The 13,957-nt window shown below is 29.9% G+C and overlaps 1 protein-coding gene across 19 annotated transcripts in view; it reads right to left on the bottom strand.

Annotated features, from left to right (window-relative positions):
• The window catches only part of LOC142332121 (putative cytochrome P450 6a14), a 622,045-nt gene that overhangs the window by 102,241 nt on the left and 505,847 nt on the right, over positions 1 to 13,957 (bottom strand). For 11 of the 19 annotated variants that reach the window (XM_075378361.1, XM_075378357.1, XM_075378378.1 and 8 more), the window contains one exon: positions 4,380 to 4,448. The exons of 4 other annotated variants lie outside the window; for them this stretch is intronic. The gene's annotated coding sequence lies outside the window, so the exon portion shown is untranslated. Of the gene's footprint in view, positions 1 to 4,379; positions 4,449 to 11,953; positions 12,172 to 13,957 lie in introns of all 19 variants that reach the window. 4 more of the 19 variants (XM_075378376.1, XM_075378360.1, XM_075378365.1 and 1 more) reach the window with 1 other exon arrangement.

The raw sequence follows: 13,957 nt of genomic DNA, 5'->3' as shown, positions 1-13,957 counted from the left end.
CTCGCAGTCGGTTTTATTCTGTAAAACGTACTGTAAATTTTCAACATTTTTAACACATAGTAAATTAACTCCATTTCTGTTCAATAAGTTTTTACTTTTTTTTACGAAGTAAAGGAAGTATTATAATTGCGAAAAATTTCGGTTTTCTGATTTCAACGGAAATATCCATTTTGACCATCCCTGAATCCAGTTTGTGTAGTTTCGGCATGACGTATGTACGTAGGTATGAATATCGCATAAAACGATTACCCGTATAATGTTGAAATTTTGGATTTAGGATTGTTGTAATATCTAGTTGTGCACCTCCCCTTTTGATTGCAATCGACTGTCCAAATAGCCCAAAATCCAAAAATCTGGATTTTTGATTTTTTCTTATCGCAGTAATATATTCAACGATATATCATAAGCGGTACTCATTTTCATCGGTTACAGAGTTATAGCCAAATAAAGTTTTAATTAATTAAATATTTGGATCTTATAAGAAAGAAGGCTCTTCGTTTCGAATCAGATTTCATCTCCTTTTTTTAATTTAAATATATTGATTTATTAACAATTATTAACCTCTGACTGTAAAAAAGTATTACGATAAATAATAATTCAGTAATAACAATTAAAAAAAATATCAGAAGTTATTAACGAAATAAAAGTTTATGTTATTTTCATTTAAAAAAAAAAGTGTATATGTAATTTAATAGGCGTATAAGGAAGTCATGTGATGTTCATATTCGATTTTTTTAAGTTGTTCTTATACATTTTTTAAATGAAAGGTTTTAAAAACAGTAAGGTAATAAATTTTTATTTCTTTTAGAAGTAATAGGTCATTTTTGTAAATTTTGATTCTTTTATCAGCAAATATCTTCTCACTGTATTTTTTTTAACGTATTTCTGTGTCTGTTTTTTATTACCTTGTACATATATTGTGAGTATCTTTTAATTTTACTGAAATACATTTATTTTTTCGCCATTTTTTTAAGTGTGATTCCCAAACCATTTTTAATTTTCCAGTTATCCGGATTCGGCCTTGCAAAGGCCAACCCGGTTAATCGCCGTTTCACTAAATGTTTTACTACAAACAAATTTTTTTTTATATGGATGTAATACTGAAAAAAACATTCTGTAGTCATTTTAGTGAATGATGAAGATAACATAAACAAATAATTTATTGTTCGGTACGTTATAAAATATTGTATAGTTTACGTCAGGTAAATTATGCTTCTACTTGTTTCTTTTTTCTAATAAACGACGATGCCGCAGGATTGCATGGATGGATTAAGGGAAACCATGGAAAAACCTTTATCAGATAATTAATAATAAAATAAAGAATAAAATCATTATTAATGATTAAAAGTAATAAATACATAATGCATGTGAAAATAATAAATAAAAAATAAAATTTTAGAAAGGACTAATAAAAATTATTTGTTGTATAATTTACGTACTGGTTGAATGAAGGTGAAAAAATTCAGGTATTTTATTTATAAATTTCCTACAAAAGAAAAAACCGGTGAGAAGATTTTTTAAATAGTTGAGTTATTTATTAAAAACGACTAAGTAAAGGCCTTTTTTGTAAATCAAAGTAATGGCAAGTAAAAATATTTTGTTTCACGGAAACAGTCCTGTTATCAATCCTGAAAGGGGAAGGCACCCATCTTGTGACTATCCCGGTCGCCTCAACCCCATCCGTTCCTAGCCTTGATGTGATTTACCGCAGGTCGTATTATAGGCTACCTCTAAACCTGAAAACACGTCACAGTCATCAGTTTGAACTTTGTCAGAGAGTCAATGATACAAACGCACAGACATTTCCATCGGTGTATTTACATAGCTTTCGTACGGCCTTTTCCGACCGCGACCACTTACCGTACCTTACAACCCTGAACTACCAAATTAACCGTTTCGCGGAATGCGATCCTCTAACACCGAAGGTTTCACACAAAAACTCTTCCGTGTCCAACTTCCATGATTATTTGATCGAGTCTTTAAACACCAAAAATACTATCCTCAAACAATCAAAACAAATAGTTCATCGCAACAACGATGATTTTATCTTACAATTTAATTTACTCAAAGTCCTCTTGATCTATTTAAAAATCAAGAAAAAAATTCAGAAATTTAATAAGCCTCTAATGAAAATATACCCTATTTTTCTCTATTCTGGTCCGCTTTCGGGAGCGAGGTCAATGCAACCTTCCACAACGCAGCACCACCACAGAGATCTCCGGTTCTGTTATCCAGTCTAATGTTGGATATTATTTTTTTTTTTGAAGAATAAATGATTATCGGTTTTAGTAGCAAATGTTACAAATTTATAAATATAAACACGTGATAAATTTTAAATATTTTTTAATAAATGTCGATCTGCACGATTCGTATTTACGAGGGACAAATAACGATTTGGTAACCCACATTTATGTTTTGAAAACTAATCCTGATTTTTTGAGACAAGCTCCAAAACATGATATAAGATTTCACGATATACGAGATCCTGACCGCTATATCTTTGTATCTTAAAAAAATTCTATAAAGTTTATTCGTAAAATTAAAAAAAAAGACAGGATTCGATAAGATGTAGCTAACTAATCAAATATTAAGGAAGTATTTGGGGTAGTTTTCACTTTGGAATTTTATTTGTTAACATTAACAAGTAACTATATATCATCGTTAACACTGATTAACCCCTTTCAAGAACTTTCCTTTTTTGTTTAGCCTCCTCTGAAGTAATGAATGAGGATGATATGTACGAATGTAAATGAAGTGTAGTCTAGTACAGTCTCAGGTCGACCGTTCCTGAGATAGGCAGTTAATTGTAACCCGACCACCAAAGAACACCGGTATACATAATGATTATTAAAAAGGAATGGTCGACCTGACACTGCACAAGACTACATTTCATTTACATTCTTACATATCATCCTCGTTCATTCTCTTGAAGTAATACCTTACGGTGGTTCCGGAGGCTAAACAGATGCAGAAGACGACTATAGCACCTGTACGTCAGTGCTATACAAGCGCTCCTTGTGGTGAGAGGGCGTACTACAGACGCACTATACCCGCTTAGCCGCTAGTTTATTTAGAGCATATCTTGAGGTGGGGGTGTAATTTTCCAAAACATTTTTTTTGTAAATATCATTTTTTAAATGTTGACAAATATGGCTAAGAAAAATATGACCATAATCAGGCGAAATCTCAAGACATTGAGGGTGAACTTGCTTTACATCCCCTTGCCTTGACCTTTTAAGTATTAAATTTTATGGCATCAATTCCCCATATATAGAAGTAATCTGACTAAGTTCAAAGTCTGACTGAAGTAAAATCGGTCGAGTAGTTCTGGAAATATAAAGTGTGAAACACCAAACACACACGCATACGTTCATACGAACATTTTCATCTGATTTTTGTTGTTTTTAGATTATTTAGGTGTCAAAACATCAAGATCCGGTTAAAACCGCATATGCCCAAACTGGACCGATTACAATGCTATCCCTTCGATGGGTATAGCTCTGCTATAGCGCTAGGCGGGAAAGAAAAAATAAAGAGGAAGTTAAGAATCCTGTTTTTTATTGAAATCTTATTTAATAAAATCTAAAAATTTAATTTAATCTTTACTTCTTTGTACGAAGGAAAGGAAGTACTGTGATCGCGAAATATTTCGGTTTTCAGACTTCAACGGAAATATCTATTTCGAACAACCCTGAATCCATTTTGTCTAGTTTCGGCGTGACGTCTGTACGTACGTAAGTGCGTATGTATCTGGCATAACTCAAAAAGGATTAGTCGTAGGATGATGAAATTTTGGTTTTAGGACAGTTGCAACATCTAGTTGTGTACCTCCCCTTTTGATTGCGACCGGACCAAAAGTGTCCAAATAGTCCAAAATCTAAAAAAAATTGTAGTTTGGACTTTTGCTTAACTGCAGTAATAGGTCTTCATTGCGAACGTTTCAACCGTATTACATAAGCGGTAGTTATTTCATCGGGTCCAGAGTTATAGACAAATAAAATTTTAATTAATGAAACATTTGGATCTTACAAGAGAAAGGCACATCGGTTCGAATCAGACTTCATCTCCTTTTTTTTTATTTAAATATGTTGATATATTTATAATTATTAACCTTCAATTGTAAAAAGATCTACAATAAATAATTATTCAATAATAACAATAAAAAAATAAATAAAAATATGAAAACTTATCAGAAGTTATTAACGAAATAAAATTTTATGTACTTTTCATTTAAAAAAAAATGTGTAATGTAATTCAATAGGTTTGAAAGAAAGTTATGTGGTGTCCAGATCAGATTTTTTAATTACATTATACAGATAATATTTTAAACCTTTCTTTCTCTTTTAAAACAAAACTGACTTTATAAAAAAATATCTTACATAAATTTTGTAGAATATTATTACGTAATCTTGAAAAATTACGGCTTCTGTTTTCAATGAATGCAAAAGCTAGAACAAAATATAAAATACAGAATAAGAAAAAAAATAGTTGGCAAAACATTATTAATATTATTATTAAAAATCAATAAAGCAAGTTATTAATATTTAAACTTTGTAATATTTACTTTGAGCAGGAAACCTTTAAATTAGTTATTATATATATATATATATTAGTGTTGGTAAAGAATCGGAGTCGTTAAAATGCTTTTCAACAATTAAAACAGAAAACTTATATGACTATAGCAAATGATCCTACTTCAAAAGCATTTTTTTTTTTTTTGGATAAGACCATCACACCCCCAAATTCCCATAGTGGGTAATTAAAATATTTTAAATGGAAAGGATAGATTTGTGACACATCATTTTAGAGTATTAAAACAAAAAAAAATTGATTAAACTAGAGATAAATATAAAAAATTGAAAAACACGACTGCCAAAGAAAAAAAACATTTCTCATTTACACAAAGAGAATTTTATACGTAAAAAATATTATTTTGTTTTCTTTAATTTAAATGAAGGAAAAATAATTATTATTATTAATAATAATTCATATATTTATACAGAATGATCCGGGAGGATCGGGCAATACTTTGATAACTCATTCTAGAGGCTAAAAATAAGAAAAAAGTTCATAGAATCATCAGGAAAATAATAGAAAAATTATGGAATAGCAAAAACAAACGTAAAATGGATTACAGAAATCAAAGAAGACATGAAAGAACTGAAAATTGCAGCGGAAGATTTGAAGAACAAGAGACAAAATTAAGAAACTCAAACACAAACAAACTAGACTACAAACAAAAATCAACAGACAAACGATAGGAAGAGCGATTTCAAACCAAGAAAGAAAGTTAAGAGCCGAAAGAAGGAAGTACTGGAATAAGAGAAAACTAAAAAACCCCTCCTATAAAAACTGACTAAACTGGTCCAATGTAGGCCAAGCAGTTAAAGAAAAAAATGAAAATAAATAATATATGAATACAAATTTAAAAAATTATGTATTTTATTCGTAGAATTAGTGGCGGCTCGCGTATAAGCACTGTGGAACTGCAGCACTCGTACTTCCACTTAATATTATCCATAACATTTAATATAATGAGTACATCCCCCAGTTTACGAAAAAGATACAAAACTTTTTGTTCGAAACTGTACGCTTCACAGTTCCAGCGGCGTGGTGTTTGGCTGTTATGCGCAAGCGCACATAGGAAACTTCGCTCTCTAGGCTGCGAGGGAAAGAGAGCACTACCGCTCCCTCAGTGCCGATCCTGGCCTGCTGGTGTAGGTAGTATTTTTTTACTTAGCGTGTGTATGGAACGTTCCTTTTTCTAGTTTAGTCGGTGGAAGGAATACGAAAGGGGTTTAGTTATTTTTTCAGTAGCGATCAGAAGATGGCGAAAAGCAAGGACTCTTTGATTGCCAAATTTTTCCAAAAACACGCTCGAAGGGCGAAATAGAAGGTAATTCGAAAAACCTATTATGTATTTGTATCTGTGGACATAGACATTTAAATTAAGCACCGTTGGACTACAGTGTTGTTAAGCGGACGTTTTATTAAGTTATTATCTAATAATGCTAAAAAATATCATCTGTATTGACATTTTATTATTTATTCGGTTAAACCGAATAAATAATAAAAACCGTGTACCGTATTCTTGAATGTAATAAAGTGTAGAATGAGATTATTATTCTGCTTCCAGCTATTCTATTTGTTTAATTTTTTTCGATTGTTTTTTTTTACAGAAAACTTTAACCGTGGCATTGAAAAGGCACAGAAAATATTTTCTGGAGCACCAGCCCCCTAATTTTATCTACGAGCCGCCACTGCATAAAATAGTAAAAAAAATGTTGGCCAATAACAATTACTAGGACGGATGATAATGAATTTTGTGGAGCGGGAAAATATGCCACTCCTGATCGAACTTGAGACTCCAACCCGAAACCTGCAAGTGAAAAGGCAGAGAGACTACCACTCCGCCACAGGATCTCAATATATTTAACTTCTTAGTTAAATATTTCATATCGGTAATAAAACGGAATTCGTTGTATTATCTTTTTTTAAAAAAAAATATACATAAAATAGCCAATATTTTGAATGTACAAGTATAATATACTCAATGAAAAAAAAATTATATACATCATAGTTAATTAACAATTAAGTAATAGTGTAGGGTTCTTTAACAAAAGATTTTAGATCAACTTTTCTTATAAGGTAAAATATAAGGTACAATGTAAAAAAGCTTCTCTACACCAAAAATAAATAATTGTTAACCGGTCATCGGTCGCCTAAATTACTGGTAAATAGATAGTAATTAGAAATATTACAAAGAATGTTAATAAAGTATGAATATTTTTAAGGAAACCTTTAAATAACTTTTTAATCGATAAACATAGAAGAATTGAATTTATCAAACATTCCTACCTCAAAAATATTTGTTTTTTGGCATGAGACTACCACATTTCAACCCCAAAATTAGGAAGTAACTCAAAAATCTTACATGAAAAGAGTAGGATTGTGCTTATATCACTTCTAGGGGCATTGTAAAACAAAGATTTTTAACTTTAAAAACTTCGAGCTCTCACAACTCTAACCGGAAAGACGCCATTTAATATTTTATACAGCTAGTTTAAAAATTGGCTTACCGTTCACTGCAGATAGTAGTGTCATAGAAAAAATATATCGTTTTGATATAAGAACATTTTCAAAATTTTTTTTAGTTTTAGGTATTAATAAGATATGATAAGAGATACTGTATCCGACTTTAAAACTAGCTGCAAAATAATTAAACGGTCCCCATTTTGTTTACCATTTTACATTAAAATCCCGCAGGTTTTTACGTTAATTTTTTTGCAATCCCCTTAAAGTGACCGCTAAAGGGACCCTTAAAGGTTTTGATTATCATACCGTCAAGTATCTTTTAAAGGGGACCTCAAAGTCATGGTCGTCACCTCGGATATCCCCTTCCAATTCTCATAACTTCTGTAAAGTCATTTTTATGCTCTTTCCCATATTTTGCGAGATGGCCTGGAAAAAATATTCTAAGGTTATTGTACGACCTTCAAAAACGTGTAACTCGTATAAAACCATATTCGTGTAACAGTATAGCCGTATGATATTCAAAAAAGGTCCAAGGTGTGTGACCACATATTACAATGAAAAACTTTCTCTTCTTTTCATCGGTGGGGTCAAAAATAGGTCCTTCTGTTAACCTTAAAATTCCTGTTAACCTTTAAATAAGGTTATGTTCAAGGTCAACATGAGGTGTCCTCCTGCAATTTCAGTAATTTTTGTTTAGGTCATTTGTTTTATTGTGTGCAGTTTACGAGAAAAACGCGATTAAAATGAGACACCCGTTATAAATAAAAAAAATTGTAAATAATTACCAAATTTATAAAGACGTTTCATTATAGTTATTGTTTATTTACTTACGTTTTGATTTAATATTTAGTTTTACTAATTTTTGATAACCGCTTATGATTATTTAAAAATCGAAATGCGCTTATATTTCTAAATGTGTACTTTATATAATTTTTTAAAAGTTATTATGAAAAAGGAAAAAAATGATTTTAAATAACGGAATTCTCTAGACTGGAATCGTTTTATTCTTTCTTAAAATTTATATTCGAGTATTTTCACTTTTATCTGCAGGAAAAATCATTTTACACTTCTACTTCATAACAGCTAAAAAGATTTATTTAAATCTTACAGAAATAATTAACTTATAATTAAAAAAAAATGTACATATATACATTTTTTAGAGAGAGAGATAGAGAGAGAGAGAGAGAGAGAGAGAGAGAGAGAGAGAGAGAGAGAGAGAGAGAGAGCAAACGCAAAAAGAAATAAACTAAAAATTAACAAAGTAAAATATATTATTTTTATAAAAAATAATTGCGATAAAAAAATATAGAATAATTTTCTTGTAAAATAAATAAATAATTTACAAAACATACATTTTATTTTAAGGTAAAAATTTAGACTTAATTTTTTATGAAATTATTCCCTCGAGTAAAAAATAAAAGAAAGAATAAAACGTGGTATGAATAATCTACGGTTATTTACTGTACGCTTTTTTAACGTTATAAATATTAGAAATTATTTTGAAATTATGAAAAGTGTGTATGAGAAAAAAGATTAAAACAAGAGTATCTTGGGTTTTTTTTATTTTACATTTTACATTCGGATCTTTTTTAAGTACGCAGTAGGAGAATAGTGGAATACAAATAAATTTAAATTTACATCAGAATATATAACACGGTAAATAAAACCATTAATTTTTACAATGGCGCATTATTTATAAAATTTTATTTATTGCGATTAACATTATTTTACTATATCTTTATCGATTTAGGTTAATATGTAATTATAGATAAATAAATTAATAATTATAAATAAAAAAAAAAAAAAAAAAAAACAGTGTGTAAGACAATAAATTAGATTAAAATTACAGCAATAAAGTCACAAAGGATGGATGTAGGGAGATTATGAAATCAGAGTGGAAAAAGGAAGGAAAAGTTTCATTCAAGAAAAAATCTGTTCGTATAAACTATATATATAAATTTAAAAATAACCAGGAATGATAGATTAAATTTGGAAGGAAAACTTATAACGAATAAAGCCGTTTATAGATTTCTTCAAAATATTTAGTTATTTAAAAAAGTAATAACATTTTTAACAAAATTCACACCTATATGTAAGGAAATAAAATTTATTTTTAATCTATATAAGAATCTGATGATAGTTATTAAGTAGAAAATAAAGAAAAAAAAAACAGGAATGTCTAACGTAGAAAGAGACTAAAGAAAGATGCAGTCTGTCCCCACTTTTCAACTTCATTAACTTACAGGTATACATGGAATATTCACATATAATATATATTACAATATACACATATGAAATATTCCATAAGTTTCCATTTCATCATTGCGAGTAGTTTTCGACCGAGATTTTGGGTCGAATGTTTTTAGGGAACAATTTGAAAGTAATTGGAGCAAAATTACGGCAGTTATCGTGTCCACAATAAAGTGAAACACTCGCACACACACACACACACACACACACATATATATATATATATATATATATATATATATATATATATTTAAATGTATATATAACTTTTGAGCTGACGGTAGTTTTGGGGTCTGGGGGATGTAAAACGCGAAGATATATCGATATTTTTCGGAAGTCGAATCACGGTATCCATTACAATAGGTAGCTTTCTTATGAAATCTACCTAAAACATTAGATTTTCCAAATATATAATAAAATATACAATTTTCTAATTTGGGAGGTTTTACCTATTAACAACCCCTTCAAATTGGATAATTCATTCAATTTGAAAAGCAGATATTTTACGTAAAAATAAAAACAATAATTTACTTTTAATTATTAAAGATTTTTTTCTGATTTTGAGTAAAAGTCCATTTAAAACCACGACCTCGTTTATATTAAACGTCGGAAATAATTATTAAATATCACTTCATTATTTTCAAGTCATTTAAATTTAAAGTGATGCGTCGATATAAAAGTCTAAGTTTCCTTATCTAAGTTGTATCGCATTATAATATAATATATTACATTTAAACGTGTTTTCATATTATAATTTATTATAAGCGCCTCATCATTACACGTGTATTATTCATATTTTAAAAAAAATTGTTTTTATAAGATATGCGTTATTAATATTATTACGTTCTATTAAATGAAATGTTTTATGTCTTTAATTTTTAAATAGCAAATGTAATAGTATTTTTTATTACTTTAGACCGGAACACTCGTTTATAATGCGATATCCACATCGGTTTTCTTCTATAATTCTTACTACCTTAAAAATATATAAATATTTAAATTGGTTACAGTGAAAAATATTTCGTTTAAATTAAATTTTTTTTAAAGATTAAAAATTAAATCACCTTCACTTACATTAATTTTGTTAAAAAATATTAATAAATTCTATGAAATATTAAAAATTATATCGAATAATTATTAAAATAGTTTTTTCAACCGTTTTTGTTTTCTCTACATGTTATAATTTTTCTTTGTAACATGAATTTTAAATTATTTATCATTTTAATCAGTAAAAAATAGTATTTTTAATAATCACCAAAAAATCAATAAATAAAGATAATATTTTACAGCATATAATAAAAGAAATGTGTGTTCTAGGAAAAATTTATTATCGTTGTTTCAAATACAAAAATAAATAAAAAATAAAGATAAATAAATAAAAAGATCACAAACATATGCGTAAAAAATATATAAATAAATAAAAAAAGTAAAGCGCTAAAAAGGAAAGATGCATTTAATGTACTGTATACAAAAACGCTTGAAAGTAAAGATAATGGAATATCGATGAAGATGACGCTACTATCGATTCCTTATACGGATAACGAAAAAATGCAAGAGAGAGGGTGTGGGAAAGTGTCTCTGTTAGAGAAAAGTAGAGCAAAACATGTCACATTTACATTTATAGTGACGCAATAAATTCGAAAGATAAGTTATACTATCCTATAATTTTTTTTATTTTTAAGACTTATTTTTTTAAACGAAATTATAGTGTAAATAATAATATTATTCCTATTTTTAAAAATCATTGCGTAACTACGTCACAAACACACAAACAGAGAAAATTTCAAAAAGATCTACGATCGTAAACCTATCTACGGTCAAATACAATAATTAACAAAGCAAAGAAATATAATTTTCTTTCGGTCCGTGATAATTTTCGAACTAATTACAGTTCAATAAAAATTTAAAGAAAGAAAATTGTTTTTAAATTCTGAAAGGAATAGAAATAAAAAGACCGACGGAGAAGAAATTATGTTTTAAATTGCTCTGCCATAAGAGAAAATAGTAGCTTAGAATATTTATCGGTTAAAATTTTAACTAATATTTTTTTAATGCGAATAAATAACACATCTTGAAAGGTTATTGAAATATATCAGAAAAACAAGGAAAGATTAAATCGTTTATAAAAAGAGCCGGCAAAGGATTGTATGTCTTTCCCGATTTTCTACCCTTCACAGATTTTTATTACAAACGTTCCATCGGGTTTTTAAATATGAAAGACTTAATTATGCTCTATTTAGAGTAAAATTATGAAAAAAATTCAAAGTGTTAACTAAAAAATTTTGGGCCGGTTTGAATCTCTCGATCAAATTTTGTTATTGCCTTTAAGAAATATTAAAAAAAAAGCTGACGACACAGATATAGGACTTTCCCGTCACGCGGCTTTTTTCTAATGCACGGCTTACACGCACAATTTAATTAAAAATATTTATAATTTTATTTAAACGTTAACATTTTTCTACAATAACTGTAAGACAGTGCTAAACTAGCGCTCGTTGCGATAACAGGGGGTAACACTGACGCAATATACTCACTTAGTCACCGGTTTAGAGCGTTTTATGGGATGGGGGTACGATTTTGGAAAACATTTTTTTGCAAATATTATTTTTTTTTGTTAACAGATGTGCCTAAGAAAAATAAGACCTTAATTAGGCGAAACCTGACATACTGAGGGTGACCTTGCTCTACAGCATCATCCAATCGACCTTTAAAGTTGAAAATTTAATGCCGGCCTCCGTGGTCCGAGTGGTAGCGTCTCGGCCTTTCATCCGGAGGTCCCGGGTTCGAATCCCGATCAGGTATTGAATTTTCACGCACGCTATAAATCATTCAGCTCATCCTCTGAAGCAAACCTAACCCCGGAGGCAGGTGGTCCCGGAGGTTAAACTAAAAAAACAAAAAAAGAAATACAAATTAAACCTCAACGCCTCATATGTAGAAGTAATCTGACCAAGTTTGGTCAAAATCAGTCGAGTAGTTCTGGAGATATAAGGTGTGAGACACCGAACACACATACGTACATATGAACATTAACATCCAGGAAATTTCCAACTGGTTTTTTGAGTTCCTTAGATGTCAAAACGTCAAGATCCGGTGAAAATCACATACGAGCAAATTACAATAGTTTCCCTTTTACAGACGGGAAAGTAATAAAAGTATAACTGAGAAAATAATAAATTTAATAAAGAACTTTAAAATTAAAAAAAATATATACAAAGACACAGATATACTCTAAACATACAAAGTTATAATTTTTTAGGAAGCCGTGAAAAATTTCGGCTAACTTTTTTTCAATAAATACTAATTAGTAAGGATGATCAAAAAATTAATAATTTTACATTTTAAATGCAACAAGTAACTTGTGAGATTGATTTAAATTTAAAATAAACTAAATAATTTTTTTTAAAATGAAAAAAATATATTTTGTTACCACAGACCATCAGAGGGAAACGGGAAAAAAACAATTTCCAATTTTTGCAAAAATTTAATACATTCTTCCCCAGCCTCCCCGGAAAGAATGTTTATCAAGTTTGAAGAAAATCAATCAGCTGAATCTAGTGTTATAAGACTTTCTTTCTTTCTTTTTCCTGTTTAGCCTCCGGTAACTACCGTTTAGATAATTCTTCAGAGGATGATATATGTATGAGTGTAGTAAATGAAGTGTAATCTTGTACATTCTCAGTTCGACCATTCCTGAGATGTGTGGTTAATTGAAACCCAACCACTAAAGAACACCGGTATCCACGATCTAGTATTCAAATCCGTATAAAGGAACTGTGAACGCTAAGACTAAGACTAAGAACGCTGGAACTCTAGACTTCCAAATCAGTTGATTTGGGAAGACGCGTTCACCACTAGACCAACCCGGTGGGGTTTAGTGTTATAAGACTAAGTACAGGACAACATACATGCGTACACATGTATACAAATGTCTCGTATTAAACTCGGATCCTTATAGAAAAAATGGAATCGACCAAGAAATTCGCATCGTTACACTGTTTTCAATCGAAAGCACATACATTGTAAACAGTGTTCAATACAAATATTAAATAAATAATGAAAAATACTTGACGTCATGTGCTTTATATATATACACGAGGTGTGTGAGAAAAGTAATGAGACTGACTTTTTACTTACCAAAGTTTTTATTTTTTTCAAACAACAATATTATCCTCTTCAAAGTAGTTCCCTTGGGTTTTTAACTGGTCGGTCACAGTCTTTTGAATGTTCTCCAGAGTTCTAAAATGACGTTCATTTTAGATACGTTTCATTTTTGGTAAAAGGAAAAAGTCACGACCTCAAATCAGGCGAATAGAGGGGTGAGGAACCGTAGGATTGCGTTTTAAGGTCAAAAATTCCCTGATGGAAATGGCCGTGTGACACGCGGCTACTTCCATCCACTTGTCTGCAATGTCTGGTCACACGCGAATCACTCTTTTCCTGAGCCTTTCAATGACACCTTTGTAAAACATTTGGTTGACAGTTTGTCCTGGAGGAACAAATTCTTTACGCACGATACCCCTACTGTCAAAATAGTAAATCAGTCCGGTTTTGATCTTTAATTCGCTCATCCGACATTTTTTCGATCGAGGAGATGACGGAGTGTGCCACTCTTCGCTTTGCAGATTTGTTTCAGGATCGTATTCAAATATCCAGGATTCATCACCTGTGA

The sequence above is a fragment of the Lycorma delicatula genome, chromosome 11 (assembly GCF_047948215.1).
Source record: "Lycorma delicatula isolate Av1 chromosome 11, ASM4794821v1, whole genome shotgun sequence".
Classification (NCBI taxonomy): domain Eukaryota; kingdom Metazoa; phylum Arthropoda; class Insecta; order Hemiptera; family Fulgoridae; genus Lycorma; species Lycorma delicatula.
Note: the sequence above shows the minus strand (reverse complement) of the source record. Positions and strands in the feature narration are given on the sequence as shown.